The sequence below is a fragment of the Scyliorhinus torazame genome, chromosome 14 (genome assembly GCF_047496885.1).
Source record: "Scyliorhinus torazame isolate Kashiwa2021f chromosome 14, sScyTor2.1, whole genome shotgun sequence".
NCBI classification, from domain to species: domain Eukaryota; kingdom Metazoa; phylum Chordata; class Chondrichthyes; order Carcharhiniformes; family Scyliorhinidae; genus Scyliorhinus; species Scyliorhinus torazame.
In genome coordinates this window covers 187,101,174-187,127,653 of record NC_092720.1, presented here as the reverse complement: position 1 = coordinate 187,127,653, position 26,480 = coordinate 187,101,174, and the positions used below count along the sequence as shown (strand labels likewise).

Genomic DNA, 26,480 nt, shown 5'->3' with positions numbered 1-26,480 from the left:
GTTGAGTAAATGCAGTGGAGCTCTTCATCCTGTGTCAGCCGATATTTCAATGGAAAACTCACCATCACAAATGTTTCTGTGGGGTCTTATTGTGTAAAAATTCACTCCCCTCAGTTCCATGTAACACAGCAATGATCACACTTCACAAATAGGTCATTGTCTGTCAAAGGCTTTGGGATGTCTTGGGGTCATGAAAGGTGTCGTATTGTTTCAGACTCGTCATTTTAATTTGCATTATTTTAATTTTGTGGTATTTGTGAAAATCAGAAATGTAGTCAGCAGTGAGAGGTTAGTAACAGATGTCCAGAGGTCATAGGCAGATTGGTAACATGGAGAGACATGTATGAAACGTAATGCAGAGAATTGTGAAGTGATACAATTTGGGAAGGAGAGTCAACAGTGTTTATCTTTTACTTGCTATGAATATGGCAGTCCATAAGACCATAACACATAGGAACGGAAGTAAGGCCATTCGGCCCATCGAGTCCACTCCACCATTCAATCATGGCTGATTTCAACTCCATTTACCCGCTCTCTCTCCATAGCCCTTAATTCCTCGAGAAATCAAGAATTTATCAACTTCTGTCTTAAAGACACTCAACGTCCCAGCCTCCACCGCCCTCTGTGGCAATGAATTCCACAGACCCACCACTCTCTGGCTGAAGACATTTCTCCTCATCTCTGTTCTAAAGTGACTCCCTTTTATTCGAAGGCTGTGCCCCCGGGTCCTAGTCTCCCCTGCTAATGGAAACAACTTCCCTACGTCCACACTATCTAAGCCATTCATTATCTTGTAAGTTTCTATTAGATCTCCCCTCAACCTCCTAAACTCCAATGAATATAATCCCGGGATCCTCAGACGTTCATCGTATGTTACGAAGTCAATAAGGTTGCCTTTCTTAATGGAACTATGAATATGATATGCTTTCAGAGTCGCCAGGTGTCAGTTGATACCGCCACAAGGTTCAACCGGGTATCGATCAAAGAGCCAAACAACCAGTTAGTTAGTTCAAAGTCAATGATACTTTATTTACACGCAAGTTTAACTAACGCATGCAAGATAAACACTACAAGCTAAATTACACCTCTTGCTATAACAACCTGTACTTAACTTCGGGCACCCGGCTTAGGTCAGAGGAACAGTGGCCTTTGTTCGAATCTGGATCTATTGGGTCCGGAAAAATAACAGAGGTTCAGCTAGGATCGTCTGTCTGGTAGCGAACGTCGAACTTGAACTTGCTTCTAGTCGTGGTGCTGCAGATGGAGGGCCACGTTCCCAGAGCGCCAGGTTCAAAAGAGGCCGAACACATGGCAGGGTTCTTCTTTATCCTTGGGAGATGTTGCGCGCTCTTGGGCGGTACTTAGGCTTGGATCCAATTAATTGGACAGTTCTCGATCACTGCCTTCAATCTGCCCAATAAAGGTGCCTTGATGGCTGGGCGTGTCCGAAGCAGTCATTGACCTCGCTCGCTGTGCTTCCTTACTAAGGGGAGTGGCGCCGAAATGTCTGGAACTGTATCGGATACCTGAATACCAGTCTTTGTCTTGCGCAGATGGGCCATCAATATGTAAATCGGCTGGGGGTTTCGATGCTGTCTGGGTTGTGTGTCCACAAATATACATTCAGGCTCCGTGCCTGCCTGAACCTTCCATTGTCCCCATTATGCTTTGCAAACGTCCATGTTTCTTGGTGTAAGTGGCCATCCCAGATGGCTACAACAGGAAGTAAATGGGATCAATATTAAAATTACGGCATGTGGGCCGAGGTCGCACATTGGGTGGCTCCTGCTTGAGGCTCTGGGTTTTGGATTTTAATGCCCGGTTTCAGGGTCAGTTTTTGAACAAGCTGGTGCAGGAAGGCAGAAGGAAGAGGGGAGATGTCAAAGACCCAGAAGAATGCCACTGAAAGAAGGGAGTGAGCGAAGGTTTGCCGTCGGGTGAACGGGTGAATGCGGCAGGAGGAAAGATGGCGGAGGCTGGATTGCTGGGTGGGGCCACTCCCCTCACCGTGGAAACTCTGACTGAGGTGATTGGGGGAGAGGCTGTTCAGTAAGCACATGGGAGGTGCTGCGAAAGGAGATGATGGCTGCGATGAAGGAGTGGGTGGACGAGGTGATTGCCCCGGTGAAGGCGGCAATGTCGAAGACATCGGCCGAGGTACGGGAACAACAAGAAAACTTAAAGGGGGTGGAGGAACCTCTGTCGCAGCACAGTGACCAGTTCACCTCGATGGGTGAGGAGCTGCGAAGGGTGGAGAAAGCTATCAAAAGGGCTCAGAACCAAGATGGAGGATCTTGAGAACAGGTCGAGGCGGCATAACATAGGAATAGTGCGCCTGCTTAAGGGGATGGAGGGTCCGAGGCCAACTGAGTACTTTGCAAAGATGTTGTCAGAGCTGTTGGGGAAGGGGGAAGAACCCTCCCGATATGAGCAGGAAAGGGCACATTGGTCGCTCATGCCCAAGCCAAAAGCAAACGAGTCACCAAGGGCAGTTATAATCTGCTATCATGGGTAAATGTGATCTCCTCTTGTGCAAGATGTGCCTGATACAGTTTAAGGTGGTGCACAGGGTGCATATGACTCGGGCGAGAATGAGTGGGTTCTTTCAGGGGTAGCAGATGAGTGTGAGAAGTGTGGGCGGGTGGCAGCAAATCACACGCACATGTTTTGGGGTTGTGAAAAACTGTGAAGGTTCTGGGCAGAAGTGTTCGCAGTCTTAGCCAGGATAGTGGAGGAGACGGTGGAGTCGGACCCATTGGTGACGATATTTGGGGTTTCAGAGAAGCAGGAGCTCCTGGAGAGGAGGAAGGCTGATGTCGTGGCCTTCGCCTCTCTGATTGCATGGCGACGGATTTTGCTGGTGTGGCGGTCGGCATCGCCACTGGGTGTAGCGGCTTGGGTGGGTGACGGGTACGACTTCCTGCGGTTAGAGAAGATAAAGGATGAGTTAAGGGGCTCAGCGGGAGAGCTTGCGAAAAGGTGGGGGATGTTTGTGACCGTGTTTGACGAGCTATTCGTCGCAGAGGGGTGGGGGCGATGGGGAGCAGTGGGGGTGAAAAAGGGGGAAAGTCTGTACAGACTGTATAGGTGATTGTTGGGAAGTATGTTTCCCGGGTGTTTACTGGCTGTAACCTGCTGTGATACAAGTTTGTAATAAAATACATTTAAAAACAAAATAATCTGCTATCATAAGTTTCATGTCAAGGAGAAAGTCCTGAGTTGGCTGAAGCAAAGGCGCGAGGTAAAAGTGGGAAGGCGTTGGTATTTGGATATACCAAGCCTTGATGGTCGAGCTGGCGAAGTGGCGTGCGGCCTACGGACAGGTGAAGGCAGCACTCCACAGTAAAGGCGTGAGGTTTGGCAGATTTTTCATTTCCCTAATCCCCCTCTCCTCCCATCTCCGAAATCTTGTATCCATCCTCCCCGACTCGAACCCATGATTCCCCCCAATCGGCGTCCCCTGACCCAGCCCCCAGCTTAAAGCGCTGCCGAAATTGTCTCCTACTCTTCAAAGTGGCCGCCACCACCGGACTCACCAAATACCTGCTCGGAGCCATTGGGAGCGGCGCCGTTGCCAGCGCCCTCAACCCCCTACATGAACCCTCCTCCATTTTAACCCATTGGGACCCCCCACCCACCTCTACACCTTCTCCGCATTCGCCGCCCAGCAATACTACAGTAAGTTTGGGAGGCCTAGAATCTCGCCCCTGCCTGTCGCCCTCTCTGTAAGACCAGCCTCCTATCCCTAGCCACTTTTCCCTTTCCTCCTCCCCCAAATAAAGGAAGTGACCAATTTGTCCAACTCTTTGAAGTGAGATTTCGGTAAAAAACCTGCAGGCACTGAAAGAGGAACAAAAATCGCGGCAACACATTCATTTTAACTGCCTGCACCCGGCCCGCCAAACTAGTAACATTATACCTTCGGGGCCCACCCCAATCCCGCATCACCTGCACTCCCAAGTATCTAAAGTAAGTTTGCCGCTATACGAAATGGCAGCCCCCCTACCCCTGCACCCCCCACCCCGATAACGACCCAAATCTTTGGAGCAGTCCCTTTCTATACCCCACAGACATGCTCGGCTTTGAGATGCACAGTAGCAGATCATCAGCATATAAGGATATCCTGTGCTACACCCCACCCCTCACTATCCCCTGAGCTCTTTCGCGCGTTGGCCAAAGGCTCTATAGCCAATGCAAACAACAATAGGGATGTAGGACACCCCTGCCCAGTACCCCGGTGCAAAGGAAAGTATTCCAAATTAATATAATTAGTGCGAACACTCACCATCGGCTCCCAATACAGCAGCCATACCCACGCTGTGAACCTCGTCCCGATCCCACATCTTTCTAAGACCACCATCAAATAACCCAACTCTACCCAATCAAACACCTTCTCTGCATCCAGTGCCACCACCACCTCCGTCTCCTTTCCCTCTGCCGTCAACATGCTCACATTTTTAAAATATAAATTTAGAGTACCCAATTCTTTTTTTTTCAATTAAGGGGCAATTTAGCGTGGCCAATCCACCTAACCTGCACATCTTCGGGTTGTGGGGGTGAAACCCACGCAGACACGGGGAGAATGTGCAAACTCCATGCGGAGTGACCCAGGGCCGGGATTCGAACCCAGGTCCTCAGCGCCCTAGGCAGCAATGCTAACCACTGAGCCAAATGCCGCCCTCCCGGCAACATGATCACATTGAACAACCTTCTCACATTCGAAAACAACTGCCTTCCCTTCACAAACCCGGCTCATCCTCCCTATCACCTTCGGGAAACGTCCCTCCAACCTTGCTGCCAGCACCTTTGCCAATATCTTGGCACCTACATTCAATAGGGATATGGGCCTATACGACCCACACTCCACCAGGTCCTTATCCTTCTTTAACAGCAGGGAAATCGAAGCCTGCCCCAATATCTTTGGCAAGACCCCCCTGTTTTGTTCTCTATTTTCTTTACCTGGATGGCTCCGATACGTAGTGTTGAATAAAGAACACAAAGCTTTGTTAACGAACAAAGCTATAAATTTATTACACTACTAACTAAGATTTGTTCACATTCCTAAAGTAGAAGGTTATTGTACAAAACTATGCGATCTCTAACTGGCAGAACTCGCAAGTATACAACTGCTCTCTATGCCGGACACCCTTCCAGCTTTCTCCTAACTCTCAACTAATCATCTAAACATCCTCTAATCCCAGAATCCTCTCGTCACATGATATATATGACTGCTCTGTGGTTCCCTCTAGTGGTAAGAAGCATTATCATTAACTTGTGAACTCTTTACATCCCAGTCAATATACGTATCATTACACCCCCTACCTATCACCTCCTCAAACATTCCCACCATCAGCAGCGCCAACTTGTCCTTAAACTTGTTATAATATTCCACTGGGAATCCATCCAATCCCACCACCTTCCCTGACTGCGTCCTCCCAATTTCCACCTTTACCTCCTGTTCCCCCACTGGCCCCTCCAGCCCTGCCCTTCCCTCCTCCCCCAGCATCAGATACTCCAACCTGTCCAGGGACTCACTCATCACATCACCATGATAAAATTGCCCCTGATTGTGCAGGGATGTGCAGGTTAGGTAGGGTTACGGGGATAGGGTGGCGAAGTGGGTCTAGGTTACGGTTCTCTTTCGGAAGGTCGATGTAGAACCGATGGGCCGAATGTCCCCATTCTGCACTGTCGAGATACTTTGTTTTTATTTTTTAAAAATATTTTTATTCTCCTCCTTTTTGACATTTTCTCCCAAATTTACACCCAACAATAAACAATAATCAGTAATGAATACAATGTCAATCCCCTTATCAATAACAACGATCCCATCCTCCCACCAAACCCCCAAACATTAGCCTGCATGTTAACATAAACAAATGACAGAAAGGAATCAGGAATCACCCATAGTCACCATTAGCACATACAGTCCTCCCCCCACAACCCTCCCTGCACCCCCCCGCCCCTAATGTTCGATGTAATCCAATTCTCGAAAGTGCATAATGAATAACGCCCAAGAGCTGTAGAACCCTTCCACCTTCCGCTCAGTTCAAATTTGACCTTCTCGAGCTTCAAGAATTCCAGCAGGTCCCCCCGCTGCCACGCCAGGGTGGAAATCAATCTCTCCACCCTAACAGGATCCGCCTTCGAGCAATCAATGAGGCGAAGGCTACAAGATCTCCCTCCGCACCCGTTTCCAACCCCGGCTGGTCCGACACCCCAAATATGGCCTCCCGAGGGCCTGGTTCCGGTGTCACGTGCACTGTAGAGATTCTAAGGGCACGATCCATCGGCCACGCTGCTCCGGAAAAGCAGCTCGCCGCGTGCGTTGTATCTCGAGAGTCGTTGTAAGCCAGGTAGATCCCGGCTTTCAATGGCCACACTGACTCGCAAAAGCAGTTCGCTGCGCACAGCATGGCTGTTGTGAGCCAGGAGACCGCGCTCCCGGGATCTCCCTGGCTCGCAACGCCTCACGAGATTCAACGTGATCTTGTGAGACGTTGCGATGTGAACCTTGCCCATAACGCGATCATTTTTTAGCAAATCTGGATATTGGAGCAAGGCAGTAAGTCTCACTCTAATGTGCAGATTCCCGAGGTAACTGAGGCTTTTGGATTCAATCTCTTCCCCTCAGAGACCTTAGGCGAGCATCGTTCAGCACAGGTCCCCACAAATGGGACCAGGTGCATCTGCACTTGTGAGGGTCCCTTTGGCAGGTTGGTGCCCTGACACTAATTAAAAGAAGTCTTGGTGCCACCTGGGTACCCTTGCAATGCCAGGCTGTCTGGGTGCAAGCCTGTCACTTTCAAGGTGCCCAGGTGGCACTGCTAGCTGGCAGGGGTGCTGCCCAGGTGCCAGGTTGGCACTGCCAAAGTGCCATGCTGGCATTTTTTGCGGATGCGCAATCGGTCCAGGATTGCTTGGCGCGGGTGTTGGGGGGGTGGAGGACCCTCAGATATTGTGTTCAGGCTGGGGGAGGTCAGGGGTTGCTTCAGTCGTGTTGAATACCCATGTGCTTCTTGGCACTGCGCTTTGGGGGAATCGCACCCTAAGTCTGTTCACGGTGTAATTCATAAGATCAAAACTCGCGCATCATCAATGTTAATCTGCATTTTCACTTTGCATTTGCAGAATATTCAGCAATTAGCACATTGAGGTACGAAAGAGGGTAAAATTTCAGTCCCGCCTGCTGTGGGAATCGTCGCAGTTGGGACACAAAATTTGAATGGGGCAATTTTTAGGAATTTCGGATCTCGGGTGGGAGTGACCTGAAAATCCCGCCCTAGTTTTTGCTCTTTAACTAATGTTAGGGTTGTCTGAGATGATTTAATGGGAAATGGTGGCATAATGGTAATGTGACTGGACTGGTAGTGCAGAGGCCCAGGCTAATCAGTTCAAAGCCCACGATAGCCGACAGGTGGTGGAATCATTAAACCTGCGATTGAAATCCAGCCTCAGTTATGGCAACTGTGAAGCTATCTTCGTGTTAAAAGCCCCTCGGGTTTACTGAAAACCTTTTGGGGAACGGACTCTGCAATTCTTACCTGGGCTGACCTACATGTGACTCACAGACCCACAGCAACGTGGCTGATGCTTAACTGCCTCCCTAAAATGAAATGGTTGAGCAAGTCAGTCAGTTCAAGGGCAATTGGGAATTGGCAACAAACACTGGCTTTGCCAGCGACACCTATATCACATGAAAGAATTAAAAAAAGATCCTTAACACAGGTTAAAAATCCGCATAGAAGAAGAACCATAGAGTTCCTACAGTGCAGAAGGAGGCCATTCAGCCCATCATGTCTGCACCAGCCCTCTGAAAGAGGCCCGAGGCCTCCCTTGCAGTCTTCCCGTAACCCCATAACCCCTCATCGTTGGGCACTGAGGTGCAATTTAGCATGGCCAATCCGCCTAACCTTCACATCTTTGGACTGTTTCCTGGATATTCTAAAAAACGATTTTGCCGCCGCTGCTGGAAATGCGAGTCACTCTACCTGTTGGTATTTCATGATTAATGCCTCGCTGAAAGACTGGATGCTGTCCTCACTCAAGGGTTCTTTGGCCGCTTTGAAGAAATCATTAAAGATGCCATATATCCTGTCTCGATTTTCCATGATTTTCCTGTGACTCGGAATCAGGAATCCCAGAAATGGGTAAGCATGGTACAGCTGCATTGGAGGAAAGAAAGACAGCAAGTTCAAGTCTTCAGTTAATTAGTGGGTTTTGCTCATGTTCAATGCACGGAGCAGGTGACTTTCAGTGAGGTTAGTTGGGAGCTAGCGGATCGGCCGGCCGTCAGGCCCCTCACAACCAAATTTCCTTTCCATCGAAGGCATTTGTAACCTTTGGCAAAATGTAGAACGACTGGCCTAACTGATAGCACCTGTTTTACACTGACACCAGCAATCTGACAGGAGGTAAAATGGGACCCACCACATTTCTATAGAAAAAGCAAAATACAGGGCAGCACGGTGGCCTGGTGGTTAGCACAGCTGCCTCACGGCGCTGAGGACCCAGGTTCGATCCCGGCTCTGGGTCACTGTCCGTGTGGAGTTTGCACATTCTCCCCGTGTCTGCATGGGTTTCGCCCCCACAACCCAAAAATGGGCAGAGTAGGTGGATTTGCCACGCTAAATTGCCCCTTAATTGGAAAAAATAATTGGGTAATCTAAATTTATAAAAAAGAGAAAAAAAAGAAAAAGCAAAATGCTGCAGATGCTGGAAATCGGAAATAAAAACAGAAGATGCTGGTAAAACTCAGCAGGTCTGGCAGCATCTTTGGAGCGAGAAGGAGTTAAAGTTTTGAGTCCGTATGGCTTCTTCAGAACTACAGAGAGCGAGAAACCTGATGGATTTTATACTGTACAAGAGGGGGTAGAGCAGGTGGATCAGATTAGAAGGTCAGTGATAGGTGGACACTCAGGAGAAATTGCAACAAACATGTGTTGGACTCAGGTCAGAGGAAGTGTTAATGGCAGTGTGAAGGCTTGGTGGTGGATCCCATTTTTTCAATCATTAAAAGGTAAGAGAGAGGCAAAAATAGACATTGGACTGGAAAACGGTGCAAGAGAAGTAATAATAGGAAACAAATAAATGGCAGCAGAATTGAATAGTTACTTCAGATTACTGACAGATGTTCCAGTGGGGGGAGTGGGGGTGCGAGGGAAGGTTGTGTTGGGACAACATTTTCTTTTGGATTGAAAAAAAGGAATCAAAATGGAGGAGAGAGGTCACCATATTGCTGCCAGGCAGGGTGTGTTAAAATGGAGCAAAATTATTGCAACGGGTATGTGGCGTGTTTCAGAATCCTAGTACGTTCCATCCATTAACTTAGTCAAGAACGGCAATAGCATTTGAATTGATTTCTATTCGAGTTTTTCTGTGAGGAAGGGGTCACAGCTACAATGTTATTATGTAGCAAATCACAGTCGTATTCTTTCTCTCCCTGGCTTAGACTGAAACCCGGGGACAAATGTCAGAGGGAAGTCTGGTGAAAGTGACCTTGGTCTCAGAGACGGGCCGCAATTCTCTGGACGTTGAGATTCATTTTTCCCACTGGCAGCTCACCCCTGCCCATGGGTTTCCCGGCGACGGGAGGGGGGATGGGCTTCATTGGGAAATCCCATTGACAAGTAACGAGAATCCCGCCACCAGCGAATGTCGTGCCGTTGAGAAACGTGCAGCTGACGATCGAAGAATCCCGCCCCCGGTGTTTATACTCGGATTGGGTGGCACGGTAGCACAGTGGTTAGTACTATTGCTTCATAGTTCAAGGATCCCAGGTTCGATTCCCGGCTTGGGTCACTGTCTGTATGGAGTCTGCATGTTCTCCCCGTGTCTGCGTGGGTTTCCTCCGGGTGCTCCGGTTTCCTCCCACAATCCCGAAAGACATGCTGTTAGGTAATTGGACATTCTGAATTCTCCCTCTCTGACCCGAACAGGCGCCGGAATGTGGCGACTAGGGGCTTTTCACAGTAACTTCATTGCAGTGTTATTGTAAGCCTACTTGTGACAATAAAGATCATTATATTATAATCCACATAAGTCTCCCTCAGTTTTAACATGTGGAACGGGATTCTCCGACCTCGCTCGCGGCTGGTCCCGCTGAGTCTCTCTTGTGGCGGGGTGGCAACGGACGAGATCGGAGAATCCATGGCAGGTATCGGCAAGACAGGAAAATCTTGCCACTTGCCAATGGCGGGACACCTCTGTTGCCTGAAAATAACCATGGGGTGGGGTGTGGGTGGTGGGTGTAGAAAATCCTTCCCTCGGCCTATTACAGTCAGACGAGGAAATCGTCATGCACACAAACCTGCAACTTTATCACAGTAACATACAAAGATAATTACATGTATTGGAGCCGTTCCACCTAGTCTGGCCATCTCATCCAGCATGGTTGTAAGACTGATAAATAACTCATCCTCATAATCAAAGCGGTGTCCAAATATGATGGAACAGATGATATTGCTAACTGCAGAACTCACAATCTGTGCTGTTTCAAATGGCTGACCTGTAATACATTCAACATAAAATTAAGGCTTTCAAGAGCAATAATACTTCAGGCACATTTGACTTTTTGAAAATCACAAGTCAGGCAAATAGGAATATTACTAACACAGGCTTTAACCAAACATGGGGACAAAATAGAGAATAACTGAAATAATTCAGGGAGCAGTGATTTGCTGATATTATCTTTCGGGTTTAAAAGCCTGAATATGGAACAAGAAGACACAGGTGGATAAGGGACAGAGCACTAATGGTAGCCAGAGTAGTCCATTTGCCCTCTCCCCCACCAAACATCACACCCTGCCTTCCACCACAAGCCCTCAAAACTTGTGTATTGACCTTTTATGTGCCGCCTTACCAAATAGCTTTTGGAAATCTAAATACATTATATCTACAGGTTCCCCTTTATCCACCCTGCTTGTTACATCCTCCAAGAGCTCGGGTGTACTATTATCAACTTTTGGAAAAAACAAATAATATTGATAAAAGAACTGTCTCCAGAAACTGCAGTTGACGGGGCTTCAACTCCACTGAATTTTCAGGAACACCATGAAATAATTCTGTTTCGGCCACCATACCAGTAAAGGGCTCATAAGGAGTGATTTATATATTTCCCTTTTGACATTTTTGTAAGGGCCACGAAGAATCCAGCACGAGTTTTAAGGATACAAAGTAATAACATTTATTTACTATAACATATATACATAACAGTAGCAGTAACTTCCCTTGCTACATACTCCTTCCTGCTGGTTCCTGAACTGGCCAGCTTTATTTATACCAGGAGTTTACTGGTGGTTTCTCCGCCCCCCTCATTGGGGAAGCTCATACTCCCACAGGATTGTGGGATTGTCATTAGTCCCCAGCCAATGGTAAGTAGGCAGGTTATAACATCCCTCCCCCCCAGAGTCCCAGGAATCCACCAAAGACCCTGGCGAAGGAGGGCGTCGGACTCGTTTGGCCGCAGGCCGGACACCATTTTCACGCGGCGGTGGATCAGGCGGCGTATAACGAGACGGAGACCGGCGCTTCCGTGATGAACGGGGCGGTTGTACATCCACGGCCCATGGACCCGAGGATTCCCCCTCTGATGCATCCTGTGTCTCCATCTCGGAGTCAGAGTCTGCTGCCTCCGTCATGTCAGCGTCTCTATCTCCATTCGGTCCCGTAACGACCTGCGCAGGCTTCGAGTGAGGCACCAGTGGAAGATTGTGAGGACTACCTTCTCTTGTCTCTGGTCTCTGCGGCTGTTGGAATGAGCTCCGGGGGCGGGGAATCTGTTGAGGGGATGGTCTTCTGGACCGAACGTGGTCTACATGTTTTCGCTGGAGACGACCCTTGGTAAGATATAGGGTCCGTTTGGCGAAAGATTACACCAGGAACCCATTGGGCACCACCAGCAAAATTCCGAACGAACACTGGGTCACCGGGCGCAAACTGCCGAATCGGCCGATGCCGAGGAAATCCCTGTCCCTGCCGTTCTTGTGTGCGGCGTACTTTTGCGCCAATGTCCGGGAAAACCATACTAAGGCGGGTGCGAAGTCTCCGGCCCATTAGCCGTTCTGCGGGAGCTACTCCAGTCACTGCATGGGGCGTGGTCCTGTACGTAAACAAAAAGCGAGCCAGTCTCGTGTCCATTGATCCAGAAGACTGCTTCTTTAGGCCTCTTTTGAATGTCTGCACTGCGCACTCTGCCAACCCATTTGAAGCCGGGTGGTAAGGGGCAGTGCGGATATGGCGGATGCCGTTCATCTTCGTGAACCTCGCAAACTCCTCACTCGTGAATGGAGTGCCGCTATCCATGACCAGCACCTCGGGGAGGCCATGCGTACTAAACGATAAACACATCTTTTCAATTGTTGCGCAGGACGTTGTCCCCTACATCTTATGCACCTCTAGCCAGTTGGACTGGGCGTCAATTAGTAGAAGGAACATGGATCCTTGAAAAGGGCCTGCGAAATCTGCATGCAAGCGTGCCCAAGGCCGCCCTGGCCATTCCCAGTGATGTAGGGGCGCGGCCGGCGGAAGCTTCTGATGCTCCTGGCAAATGGAGCAGTTTTGGGCCACCTTCTCAATGTCGGTGTCGAGGCCTGGCCACCAGACATAACTCCGGGCCAACATTTTCATTTTGGTCACACCTGGATGCCCATTGTGCAAATCTGTTAGTATCAGCTCCTGGCCTTTTTCCGGGACAATCACACGCTTCCCCCACAAGAGGATGCCGTCTTCCACGCTGAATTCTGACAGCTTGGAGGAAAATGCCCGCAACTCGCCTGGGAGCTGTCTATGCTGCCCACCATACAGGACTATGTGCCGAACCTTTGACAGGACTGGCTCCGTCTGGGTCCACTCACGGATCTGTGATGCCGTGACAGGCAAGGTGTCCATAAAATTTAGGGTTGCAACCACCTCACCGGTCGTGGGGGTCGACATGGGGCCGGTCGATAAAGGCAATCGGCTCAGTGCGTCAGCATTTGCTATCTGCGTACCTGGTTTGTGCTCCAGAGAATACTCGTATGCAGCAAGCAACAAAGCCCAGCGCTGGATCCGTGCGGAAGCAATGGGCGGTATTGGCTTATCCTCTCTGAAAAGCAGAGGCTTATGATCAGTCACGATAGTGAAATGGCAGCCATACACGTACTGGTGGAAGCGTTTCACCGCAAAGACCATTGCCAGGCCCTCCTTCTCGATCTGAGCGTACTTTTTCTCCGCTGCAGTCAATGTGCGGGAGGCGAAAGCTATCGTTCGCTCGGCCCCGTTCTCCATCTTGTGGGACAGGACGGCCCCAATACCATACGGGGATGCATCACATGTGACGAGCAAAGGCTTTCCTGGATCATAGTGGGTTAGTAACCCAGACGACGACAATTGTTGCTTTACCCGCCGGAAAGAGGTTTCTTGCGGCTGACCCCAAACCCAGGTGTGATTTTTCTTTAGCAGAAGGTGCAAAGGGGCCAGCGTAGTTGCCAGATTGGGGAGCAACTTCCCGTAATAGTTTACGAGACCGAGAAAAGAACAAAGATGCAAAATGTCAGTCGGGGCGGGGGCATGTTGAATTGCACGCACCTTCTCTGCGACGGGGTGCAGACCTTCGCGGTCCACCCGATAACCTAGGTAGACTACTTCCTTTGCCTGAAATACGCACTTTGTGCGACGTAAATGAACTCCAGCCTCCGAAAGGCGTCTAAGGACAGCCTCCAGATTTTCCAAATGTTCCTGCTCCGATGTCCCTGTAATCAAAACATCATCTAGGTAGTCAGCCACACGTGGTAAACCTCTCAAAATGCCCTCCATAACACGTTGAAATATTGCGCAGGCAGAGGATACTCCAAAGGGCAACCGTGTATATTCATACAGGCCCCGGTGTGTATTAATCATTACATATGGTCGGGAGGCAGGGTCCAGCTCCAACTGCAGGTAGGCGTGACTCATATCTAATTTTGTGAACGAGAGTCCACCTGCAAGTTTCACGTAGAGATCCTCTATGCGAGGCATTGGATACCGGTCGAGTCGGGAAACCGTATTCACTGTAAGTTTATAGTCACCACACAAGCGAACTGTGGCATCTGGCTTCATTACAGGTACAATTGGTGCTGCCCAGTCAGCAAAACGGACGGGCCTGATAATACCCAAACTCTCCAAACGAGTGAGCTCCCCTTCTACCTTCTCGAGCAAGGCGTAAGGCACTGGGCGCGCCCGGAAATAGTGCGGCGTGGCTCCTGGTTCGACTTGGATACGGGCTACGGCCCCTTTTATTTTCCCCAAACCAGGCTGGAATACATCTGGGTATCGTCCTAGCACCTCAGTCAACCCTTCATAAACTGTTTGGAGGACGTGCTGCCATTGCAACCGCAAATGGCGCAACCAGTCCCGACCCAACAGGCTGGGCCCATGGCCGCGCACCACGATAAGTGGGAAACGCCCCTCCTGGCGTCCATAGACAACAGGGGCCATTGTAGTTCCTGCAATGTCCAGTGGTTCCCCCGTGTAGGTGGCCAACCTGGCTTGTGAGTCGGTTAATGTAAGGGTCTATATACCCTGCTTGATGCGGTCGAATGTCCTCTGGGCGATCACGGAGACCGCTGCGCCAGTATGCAACTCCATCTCAAGCGGGTGGCCATTGACCCGTACGGTCACTTTAATGGGGGCCACACGGGGAGCTGCCACACAATGCAGCTGCAGGCAGTCGTCCTCCGTCTCCACGTCCTCAGGAGTAGTCACCGCAGGTTCATCCCATCTTCGTCGCCAGTTTAGTAAGGGCCACGAAGAATCCAGCACGAGTTTTAAGGATACAAAGTAATAACATTTATTTACTATAACATATATACATAACAGTAGCAGTAACTTCCCTTGCTACATACTCCTTCCTGCTGGTTCCTGAACTGGCCAGCTTTATTTATACTAGGAGTTTACTAGTGGTTTCTCCGCCCCCCCTCATTGGGGAAGCTCATACTCCCATAGGATTGTGGGATAGTCATTAGTCCCCAGCCAATGGTAAGTAGGCAGGTTATAACAGACATTGAGTTGTAATTTGGCTGAAAGTAATCTCCCACTCTGAAACTTGCAATTTTGCATGCTCGTGTGTGTGTGTGCTGCAAAAGTATTTCAATATTTCGATATTTTTACCCGAGTGGCTTTTTTCCCGCACAATAAAAAGCAAATGCTTTTGTGTTTAAAACTCAAGAACCACTTCTGGACTGGTTTACTTGAAATCAGCATTTAAACGGGCCAGCGGAGACATGAGGGTTGTGGGTGGGAGGTGGTGGGGTTGGCAGACGAGGTGGTCTGTTATTGGCCAGCAGTGACTGATCCAGCCACCATCAATGGGTTTACCCGTTGTTTGTGCCCTCTGCCGCTGAGGAGCCCACAGTCAGTGGGGAGGGCGGGAGGCGGGGAGGTTGCCGTCGATGAAGCCAGGAGATCCGACTGGCGGAACGGATGGAAAATTTTAGCCATCGAGATAATAAGGCCAGCATTATAAACTCTCTCTACACCCTGTTACAGTCAGACCTGGAGCGGTTGTCTAGGGAAGCCATTTTCTACCCCTCCTCACGTGGCCATAATGATGCGCGCACAAAACTGATGTTGCAGGTGGATCGCACGTTATAAAGTGAATCTAGGTTTGATTTTTATCGACATCACTGGGAGTTAAAATCTGCCGGGTTCTTACAGGCCGACAAAGCAGGAGCAGAAGTAGGCCATTCGGTCCCTCAAGACTGTTCCCCTATTCAATCCATCCGATGTGTTTGTGTTTCGAATTTCACGTTCCTGTCTGTTTCAGAGTGTTGTTGTAAGCATATTCCTGTTTGATTATACGTAGGAATGCGTTTAACAAGTGTGAGCATGTACGAGTGAAGTCAGCGGCAGCGTGGTTTTTCAGTATAGCCACGGGGAGCTTCTGTAGAGTTGGGTCTAACTGCTGCTAGTTTCGACTACCTTTCGTGGTTGAGTTATACCACACTATTTATCTGCAATAACATTTGGCTCCCTTGCCTAACAAGAATCTATCTCCCTCTACCTTAAAAATATTCCTTTGTCAGGACCTGTAGGGATCCTGCAGAAGCCGGGAAATCTAGCGACAAGATAAAAGTTTGACTGCACCAATTTAACTGCCTCAATGCAGCTTGAGGAAGCTCTGTTTCATTCCAGCGAGACTCATTCATGCAGATGAGAATTTCAAATGAATGATTAATCGCAACACTTCACGTGCCTGACACACAACGTGCTCACCTTTATAGCTCTCAAAGATGTTCACAAGAAAGTTGACTTCTTCGGCAAGCTTTTCTTCAAAGGATTTCTTGCCCATCCCAAACTCACGGAGTCTTGACATCACAAACTTCCGTGTGTCCTGCCATTGCTTCCCGTCGCTCAATGTGATGCCTAGAAGTGGCACAACAGCAGCTCAAATATTACATAGAATGGGAGTATATGTAAATTGAATCATTTTCATTCACCTGCAGTAGGATTGTTTCACATCCCCTCCGAGCTCGCATTCCAGATATAACCACTTGGATTTTTAAAAATCTCTTCTTCTCCCTGATTCTTTTACCAAATATTTTGCAACTTACCTGGAGTGTTTATCAGTTCCCATTTAAGACGTTCCCACAATAATGAGGCATAACAGTAAAGAACGAAGGCTTGTCAATCTAATATCGGCCAGCATGACCATTGCCCTTCGTGAAGATATTTGTAATTCCTTTCCAATTGTTCAGGAATTGTGGAAATTTAAAGTCCTTTGGAAATTGCTGGTGCTACAGTGGTAGATTTCATAGACTGTCAGAGAATTTACAGTGCAGAAGGAGGCCATTCGGCCCATCGAGTCTGCACCGGCCCTTGGGAAGATCATCCGACCTAAGCCCACACCTCCACCCTATCTCCGTAACCCAGTAATCCCACCTAACCTTTTTGGACACTAAGGGCAATTTAGCATGGCCAGTCCACCTAACCTGCACATCTTTGGACTGTGGGAGGAAACCGGAGCACCTGGAGGAAACCCATGCAGACACGGGGAGAACATGCAGACTCCGCGCAGCGACCCAAGCTGGAAATCGATACTGGAACCCTGGAGCTGTGAGTCTATTGTGCTAACCACTGTGCTACCGTGCCGCCCAGGTCACAGAAAACGTGCAGACTATTCCATGTGTCTGTTATTCAAAGGTTAGAGTTATCTCGATGTGTGTGCGGAGGTAATATGTTTAGCCAGCAGGTAAAAAAACAGCAATACAGCATTTTTCAGCTGCCAACCCAAAACTTTGTTCCAGTTTTTAAAAAAATCTTTTTATTGCCATTTTCTATATTTATAAACAGTTATATACATTTTTTTACCATGTTAATTATTTTATGAAACAGAAAGGTTTATCCTGTCCTTCCCTTAATGTACATTTTGCCGCCCTCTGGCTAGACCTGTGGTCTCTTCCGCCCCCACCCACCCCCTTGCGTCCTCACCCTTTCCCTTCCCCCCCCTCCCCCCATCGACTTCGGCTGTGTTTGCTTTGTGATCAGGGAGGGGGGAGTTGCCCCCCACCCATCATTCCCTTTTTGTGCCTTTCCAGCCTTTCCTCTTTCTCCTCCTCCCCCCTCCCTCCCCCCCGGGTAGTGCATTCCTTTTGTCCCCCCTCTATCTTTGTTTTACCCTTATCTTTCCTCTTTTTCTTCCTCTCTCTCCCGTTTTCCTATTTTACTCCTCGTTGCTGACCTCAAATAGGTTTTGGAACAGGCCGACAAACTGCCACCATGTATTTAGGAAGCCTTCCTCCGACCCTCGGGTGGCGTACTTAATCTTCTCCAGGTGGAGAAATTCCGAGAGGTCAGCGAGCCAGTCTGCAGCTGTGGGTGGTGCTGCCGATCGCCAGCCGATTCTCCGACGAGCGATTAGGGAAGCGAAAGCAAGGGCGACGACCCTCTCCACCATGTGTAGATCTGGCTGCTCCGATACCCCAAAGATTGCCACTATAGGGCATGTCTTCACCCTCGCCCCCACAACCTTGGACATTGCCTCGGAGAAGGCTGTCCAGAACCCAGCAAGTTTGGGACAAGCCCAGAACATGTGGGTGTGGTTGGCCGGGTCCCTCTGGCACCGCTCACATTTGTCCTCCACCTCCGGGAAGAACCTGCTCATTCGGGTTCTGGTCAGGTGCGCTCTCTGCACCACTTTGAGCTGCATTAGGCTGAGCCTTGCGCAGGAGGAGGTGGAGCTCACCCTGCTCAGTGCTTTGTTCCAGAGTCCCCAACCCACTTCTGTCCCCAGTTCGTCCTCTCATTTCCATTTGGTCTCGTCCAGTGGTGTCTGAGCTCTGTCCAGTAACTGTCCGTACATTTTCCCACATAGTCCCCCTTCTTTGCTGCTTGTGCCTATCAGATCCTCTAATAGTGGTTTCTGGGGCTCCGTGGTATCCTACTGTCTCATTGCCGAGGAAGTTGTTTTATTTGCAGGTGCTTCATTTCCTGTCCTTTCTGTAGTCTCCACTTCTTTGCCAGTTTGTCCAGTGTCGCCAGTCTGTGCCCTACATAAATATCCCTGACCGTCAGTGTGCCCCCGTTCCGCCTCCATCTTTTGATGGTGGTGTCTAGCATGGCTGGGGGAATTTGTGATTGCCACAGATGGGGGCCATGGGGGACATCTTAGTTAGCCCGAAGTGTTGTCTCAGCTGGGTCCACGTTCTCAGCATGGCCGCTACCACTGGGCTCGTTGTGTACCTTGTTGAGGGGGATGAGATTGCTGCTGTAGCCAGGACCCGCAGGGTTGTTCCTTTACAGGAGGTATTCCACCATCCGTACCCACTCTGAGTTGTGTTTGTGTACCCATCCCCTCACTCTTCCTGCCGTTGCTGCCCAGTGGTAGTATTGTAGGTTCGGTAAAGCCAAGCCACCTTTGATTTTCCATCTTTGCAGTGTCGGTTTGGGAATTCTCGGATTCTTCCCCCCCGCAGAAACGCCATGATTAGACTTCTCCATTTTGAAAAAAGGCCTTGGGGATGATGATCGGGATGGATCAAAACAGGAAGAGGAACCTCGGCAGCACGTTCATCTTGATCGTCTGCGCTCTCCCCACCAGGGAGAGTGGGAGTGAGCCCCACCTCTGTAGGCCTGTTTTTATTTCTTCCACCATGTAGTTATCTCTATGTGCATGTACATACGGGGCTAATGTGTAATCAGTAGCACCAGATGATCACTAGAGGGCCGGACCAACAGGGGTATAAAAGCAACCGCATCGTGCCTCTCGCTCTCTCTTTCGGGTGTACTGTGACCAGGACAGGAGTATAAAATTAGCTCAGATGGTTAGTGTAGTTAAGCATAGTTACTGTAGTTTGATCTTGTTGATCTTATCACTGGTATTAATATTAAAGTGAAGAACTCACACAATTATTGTTATAGTTACTCAATAAACCTTTTGTTACTACTGGACGAGTTTGAGTCTTCTTCATCGAGATTCAGAAGACCTAATCAGTAACCAAGGTTTGAGTAACACATAATACACTCAGTAGTTTATCAAAACACACAAAGAAATGTAATAAAAGATGATGCAGGAATGCAATAAAAGATGGTACCAGGTCAGGTGGCTTTAAAAGAACTAGTTAGAATAGGTTAGACCAGAAGAAAGAAAACAAAGTACCGACTGCTCAACTGTGGAAGACTTCGCAGCATTTGGATCCTCGACGACTCAATGATTCGATGGACCATGTTCAAGCTCCCTGGCAGCTGAAAACTAACAGTAACTTAAGTAATAACTGGAAAATGTTTATACAACAGTTCCAAGTATATATGGCAGCTCATTATTTAAACACAGCCTGTGAAGAAAGGAAAATAGCACTGCTACTAGCAATAGCAGGACATGAAGCTATAGAGATCTATAACTCCTTTAATTTCTTGGAAGATGAGGACAAAACTAAATTTAACCTGAGTATCGCAAAATTTGAAGATCACTGTAACACCTGCAATTTTGCTGCTTTAAGAGACTTAATGATAATGGACCAATTAATTTATGGACTAGCTGATGAACGCTTAAGGCAAGCACTTTTAAAAGAAAAGGACTTAACATTAGAAATCGCTACACAAAAATGCCTGCTTATGAACAAAAACAAAATCAATACTTTGAGTCTTTACAAACAAAAAATCATCTAGAAAACCAAATCCGTAAAAATAGCACAAATACTCACCACGAGGCAGAGGCAATGTTGAAACTGAAGAAGATTGATGTTCTGAGCGGTAGCCATCTTGCGTGTGTGCAGTCTGACCAGTCCGCACATGCACACTTCCATAAAAGACGCAAACCGGCACAACAACGTTCTGCGCTTGCACGAGAAGCCGCACATGCGTAGTTGAAAAAAGAGTGCACAGTAAAGGATAATCGATTTGCGCATGCAAGTCCAAAGATGTGCAGGGTAGGTGGATTGGCCAATGATAAATTGCCCTTAGTGTCCAAAATTGCCCTTGGTGTTGGGTGGAGGTGTTGAGTTTGGGTAGGGTGCTCTTTCCAAGAGCCGGTGCAGACTCAGGGGGCCGAATGGCCTCCTTCTGCACTGTAAATTCAATGATAATCTATGATTAATCTAGGACAAAGGTTCGGCACAACATCGTGGGCCGAAGGGCCTGTTCTGTGCTGTATTTTCTATGTTCTATGTTCAATCGACATACAAAATGTGCAACATCGCAGCGAGACTGGCAGATCTCAGCTCGTCTGTACAGAAGCATTCAACAATCAAAGTAAAACTACTCATGAGTCCAGTGAGACTACGTCAATGAAAACCTCATCTACCCTAAACTACCCACACAAAAATGAAACCTTGAAGATTTTGACTCCAGAAGAGGAGCACCAAGAGATCAAAGATGAAGCATGTCAACCAGAAATGACTCCAGAAGAGGAGCACCAAGGAATCAAATCAACCTCAAATGACTGATGGCACCAGGATCAATGCAACATCCGATGATTCTCAAAAACCTCAAGTCGAAACACTCAATGAACCATCAGATACCACAAAGGACACTGATACCAATAACTTTGAGAATGACTCAAATTATCCACAGGGAACAGTCATTCAGCACAACAAGAACAACAACAAAAACTACAACATGAAGAACAACAAAAGCAACAACAAGAAGCACAACAACAACAAAAACAACAACAACAAAAACAACAAGCACAACAAAAACAAGAACAAAGACGACAGAAACAACAAAAACAACAGAAATGAAACAACGACGTGTACAAAATGGTACAACTCTGCACATGAAGGACAATGTAACAGCACAATCCAAAACAATGGCAAGAGTACAAACATAATATGGCATGGCAATGCATTTCACGAATTCGCATTTGCTCCAAGACAAAGAAGCAAAACAGTTGTTAAGGCAAATGTAACACAGAATCGCTACCACACGCAGAGAAAAAAAAAGTCAAATTCAGACAACAAAATGATTCAACCATCTGAACACCGCATGATGACTTGTTGGGACTGAACCACAAGCAAACGGTAGAAAGAAAAGAAAATCGAAGAGACTAAATGTAAACATTTGACTGATTAACTCATTGATTTTATGTAATGCATTTGCAAACTGCATCCATTATGTTTGTTCAATTTTCTTTCCAACATACAGAGAATATGTAACACAAGAAAGAAAACGGGGGATGTAGTGATCCCTATGTGCATGTACATAAGGGGTTAATGTGTAATCAGAAGCACCAGATGATCACTAGAGAGCCGGACCAACAGGGGTATAAAAGCAACCGCATTGTGCCTCTCGCTCTCTCTTTCGGGTGTACTGTGGCCAGGACAGGAGTATAAGATTGGCTCAGATAGTTAGTGTAGTTAAGCATAGTTACTGTAGTTTGATCTTGTTGACCTTATCACTACTATTAATATTAAAGTAAAGATCTCATGCAATTATTGTTATAGTTACTCAATAAACCTTTTGTTACTACTGGATGAGTTTGAGTCTTCTTCATCGAGATTCAGAAGACCTCATCAGTAACCAAGGTTTGAGTAACACATACTACACTCAGTTGTATATCAAAACACACAAAGAAGTGTAATAAAAGATGATACAGGAGTGTAATAAAAGACACCAGGCTGGTCAAGTTCCAATTTGTGGATCTGTGCCCAGTCTCTGGCTACCTGGATCCCCAGGTAACGGAATCTGTGCTGGGCCGTTTTAAATGGGAGTCCATCCTGCTCTGCCCCTCCCCCATTTGGGTTCACTGGGAATGTCTCACTTTTGCCAAGGTTAAGTTTGTAACTCAAAAAGGTTCCAAACTCTTTCAGGATCTGCAGTATTGCCTTCAGTCCCTTCTGTGGCTTTGAGACATAAAGGAGCAGGTCATCCGCACAGGGTGAAATTCTATGCTCTCTGTCTCCTCTCCGGATTCCCTTCCAGCTTTTTGCGTCCCGCAGGGCTATCGGCAGGGGTTCGATCGCTAGCGCGAACAAGAGTGGACAGCGGGCAGCCCTGCCTTGTTCCTCTCTGAGCTGGGAGCATTCAGAGCTGGTGGTGTTAGTTTGAACGCTCGCTTTGGGAGCATTGTACAGGAGTCTCACACAGGCGGTGAATCCCGCTCCTATCCCAAACCGTTCCAGTACCTTGAGGAGGTACTTCAATCGACTCTGTCGAAGGCCTTTTCTGCGCCCAGGGAGACGATCACCTCTGGTGCTCTCTCCCCAGTGGGGGGTCATTATTACATTCAGCAGCCCCTGATGTTCGTTGTGAGCTGCCTACCTTGACACAGCCCGTTTGGTCCTCTGCGACCACCTCTGGTTCACAGCCTTCCAGCCTTTTGGCCAGGACCTTTGCGAGTATTTTCGCATCAACGTTCAGCAACGAAATGGGATGATATGATCCGCATTCCGTCGGGTCTTTATCCTTTTTGGGTATAAGCGAGATTGTGGCCTGCGCTAGTGTCAGTGGCAGAGTGCCCCTTGCCAGCGAGTTTGCGAACGTGTCCCTTAGGTGTGGGGCCAGGGCTGGCCCAAATTCTTTTATAGAAGTCTGCCGGGAACGCGTCGGGTCCCGGTGCCTTCCCCACCTGCATGGAGCTGATGCTCTCCATGATTCCTCCCAGGTCTATTGGTGCTTCCAGCTCCCCCCTTCTGTCTTCCCCTACAACTGGTAGTTCCAGTCAAAGAACTGTTTCATTCCCGCGTCCCCGTTGGGGGGCTCAGACGTGTACAGTCCCCGGTAGAAGGTCTCAAATACCCGATTGACTTCCTTTGGTTCTGTTACCAGTCTGTCTCTGCTATCCATTACCTGCGCTATTTCCCTCGTGGCTGCCTGCTTTCTCAGCTGGTGAGCCAATAGGTGGCCAGCCTTGTCTCCGTGTTTGTAGAAGGTCCCCAGTGTCTGGTGGAGTTGGTACACGGCATTCCTAGTGGATAGCAGGTTACAGTCCATTTGCAGCTTTTTCCTCTCCGCCAGCAGCTCTATGGTCGGGGCCTCGGAGTATTTTCTGTCAACTTCCAGGATGGAGCCCACCAGTTGTTGCCTGCCCACCCTCTCTGCCCTATCTCTGCTTGCCTGTCTTTCACCCGCTGTTCCTGCCCCTTTCCTTCGCTGCTACTTCTGATATCTCGCCGTCCCCTCGGTCTATTGTTGCCAGACATATTCTTCTCCTGTGTCCTTTGTATTCGGGTGGGTTTCGGTGTGCTTTCTTGGCCGCAATCTCCGATAAATTGACGATGTTGGGTCTGATTGGGAGGAGAGCCACCTGGTGTGTGTCTGCTCAGCACATCGCTGCCACCAGAAATCTTAGTTCCAGTTTGTTGATGATTGAATTGGTGAAACCTCCTGTATGAGAAGTGATAGAGTGGAGGACTGGGAGATGGTGAGGGTGGGTGTGGGTGCGGGTGGAGTGGTGGCAGAGTGTTCTAAGTTTCAATCTTCATAAAGGAAGCTGGAGAGGGTGATCATTGAGAGTCGGGACCATTGCAGAACTCAGTCATGTAACTGCGCGATGGTGAAAAAAGGTCACATTCATAATCCGCCCACGTTAACGCTACCACCAAGAAAGCACAACAGAGCCTATACTTCCTCAGGAAACTGAGGAAATTCGGCATGCCCATGTTGATTCATATCAACTTTTGCAGATGAACCATAGAAAGCATTCTATCTGGCTGCATCACAGCCTGGTATGGCAACTGCTCAGCCCAAGACCACAAGAAACTTCAGAGAGTCGTAAACAAAGCCCAGTCCACACAAATCTGCCTCCCATCCATTGACTCCATCTACACCTCCCTCTGCCTGGGGAAAGCAGGCAGCATAATCAAAGACCCCTCCCACCCGGCTTACTCACTCTTCCAACTTCTTCCATCGGGCAGGAGATACAGAAGTCTGAGAACACGCACGAACGACTCAAAAACAGCTTCTTCCCGCTGTTACCAGACTCCTAAACGATCCTCTTATGGACTGACCTCATTAACACTACACCCCTGTATGCTTCACCCAATGCCGGTGTATATGTAGTTACACTGTGTACCTTGTGTATTTTCTTTTCTTCTCATGTACTCAATGATCTGTTGAGCTGTTCGCAGAAAAATACTTTTCACTGTACCTCAATACACGTGACAATGAACAAATCCAATCCAAATCCATCAGATCACCAGTCAAACTGCAATGGCTGTTCGTAGTTATGGTCAGTGTCATGTTGATCCGAGGTAAATCCCAGAAATAGCAAGTGGATGATTGACGTTCAACAATTGAGTTGAGCTTTCTAGATGTCTGATAGTTGAAATATTGGCCAGATTTCTCCGGCTGTTAGGGTTCTCTGTTCCTGCAGGCACTGCACTCCCACCCAGCAGGTTTCCTATTGACATGGGGCTCCGATGGGAAATCCATTGACAAGCGGCGGGAGTAGAGAATTCCGCCACCAGCGAATGGCGCATCACTGAGAAACATGTGGCTGGGGACCGGATAATCCTGCCCATTGTTCATTAAGATCCTTCTTCAATAAAACTAGGAGCAGGAGTAAGCAATTCAACCCCTTGTTCCCGCTTCATGATTCAATACGATCATGGCTGATCTCATCTCTGCCTCATCTCCACCTTCCTGTCCATTCCCCATCACCCTTCATCCCGCTGCTATTAAAAATAGATCCATCTGCTCCTGAAATTTGTTTAGTGTTAGGTGTCCACTGCACTCTGATGATTCCGCAGATTCATGATACTTTGAGTGAAGTAATTTCTCCCCATTTCTGTTTTAAATCTGCCCCCCCCCCCTTAGTCCAAAATTATGGCCTCTCCATAGGAATGTCCAACAGGGGAAATATCTTCTCTACATCTACCCTGTCAATCCCCTTCAGCATCTCATATGATTGAATTAGACCTCCTCTCATTCTTCTAAAGTCCGGCGAGTACAGTCCCAAACTGCTCAATCAATTATTAATAATAACCTTTATTGGTGTCACAAGTAGGCTTACATTAACACTGCAATGAAGTTACTGTGAAAACCACCGAGTTGCCGCACTACAGCTCCTGACAAGATTCTGTCCTGGAAGGTAGATTGGGGAAATGTGCCAAAACCTGTTTCCAGTCACATGTTCTTGCATTAATTGCCGTGAGCTAACTTTGCAGCAACAGGCTATGAGGGGGTTTGAATAGACATGCCCTTGGTTGATTAAAGTACGAATTTGATCATGTCCCATTCAGAAACTGTTCACAGTAAATAGCCAGGGACCATGGCGTTTTTGAAAAATAATAATCTTTATTGTCACAAGTAGGCTCCATTAACACTGCAATGAAGTTACTGTGAAAAGCCCCTAGTCGCCACATTCGGGTCCAGAGGGGGAGAATTCAGAATGTCCAATTCATCTAACAGCACGCCTTTCAGGACTTGTGGGAGGAAACCGGAGCACCCGGAGGAATCCCACGCAGACACGGGGAGAACGTGCAGACTCCACACAGACGTGACTCAAGCCGGGAATTGAACCTGGGACCTATGAAGCAACAGTGCTACCCACTGTGCTACCATGTTGCCCCCTCTTTATAAGACAAGTCCTTCAACCTTGGAATCAATCCAGGAAACCTTCTCTCAAACATTTAGCCCTTCCTCAAGTAAGGGGAACAAAACTGTGCTCAGTACTCCAGATGCGGTCTCATTAATATCCTATTCAGTCACAACAGCACTTCCCTACTTCTAAATACCTTCAGATATCACCGCCTACCCCCCTGCCTCCACGCAACTCCCACCCACCCCAGTGAACAAGCAAACAGGTTTACAAACAAAAATGCTTGAAATCCTCAGCAGGACAGGCAGCATCTGTGGAGGGAAACAGAGTTAATGGGTGGGATATGACACCCTTTCACCCACCTCATTACCCCACCCCACTTCCCCATACGCGTTGTGATTTGTGGTGGTGGAGGCAGTTTCTCGTTGCCAGGCACACAGATCTTTCAGAAGGAAGAAAAGGACTTAGAGGGAGTGCAGATAATATGCCGGAGAATGGCTCCAGGGATGGGGGAGGGCCGGAGGTGGTGGATGGAGGGTGGGAGGTTTAG

The 26,480-nt window shown here is 48.3% G+C and overlaps 1 pseudogene; it reads right to left on the bottom strand.

Moving 5' to 3' along the window:
• Positions 1 to 26,480, bottom strand: part of LOC140390278 (cytochrome P450 2K1-like) — a 166,446-nt pseudogene that overhangs the window by 24,509 nt on the left and 115,457 nt on the right.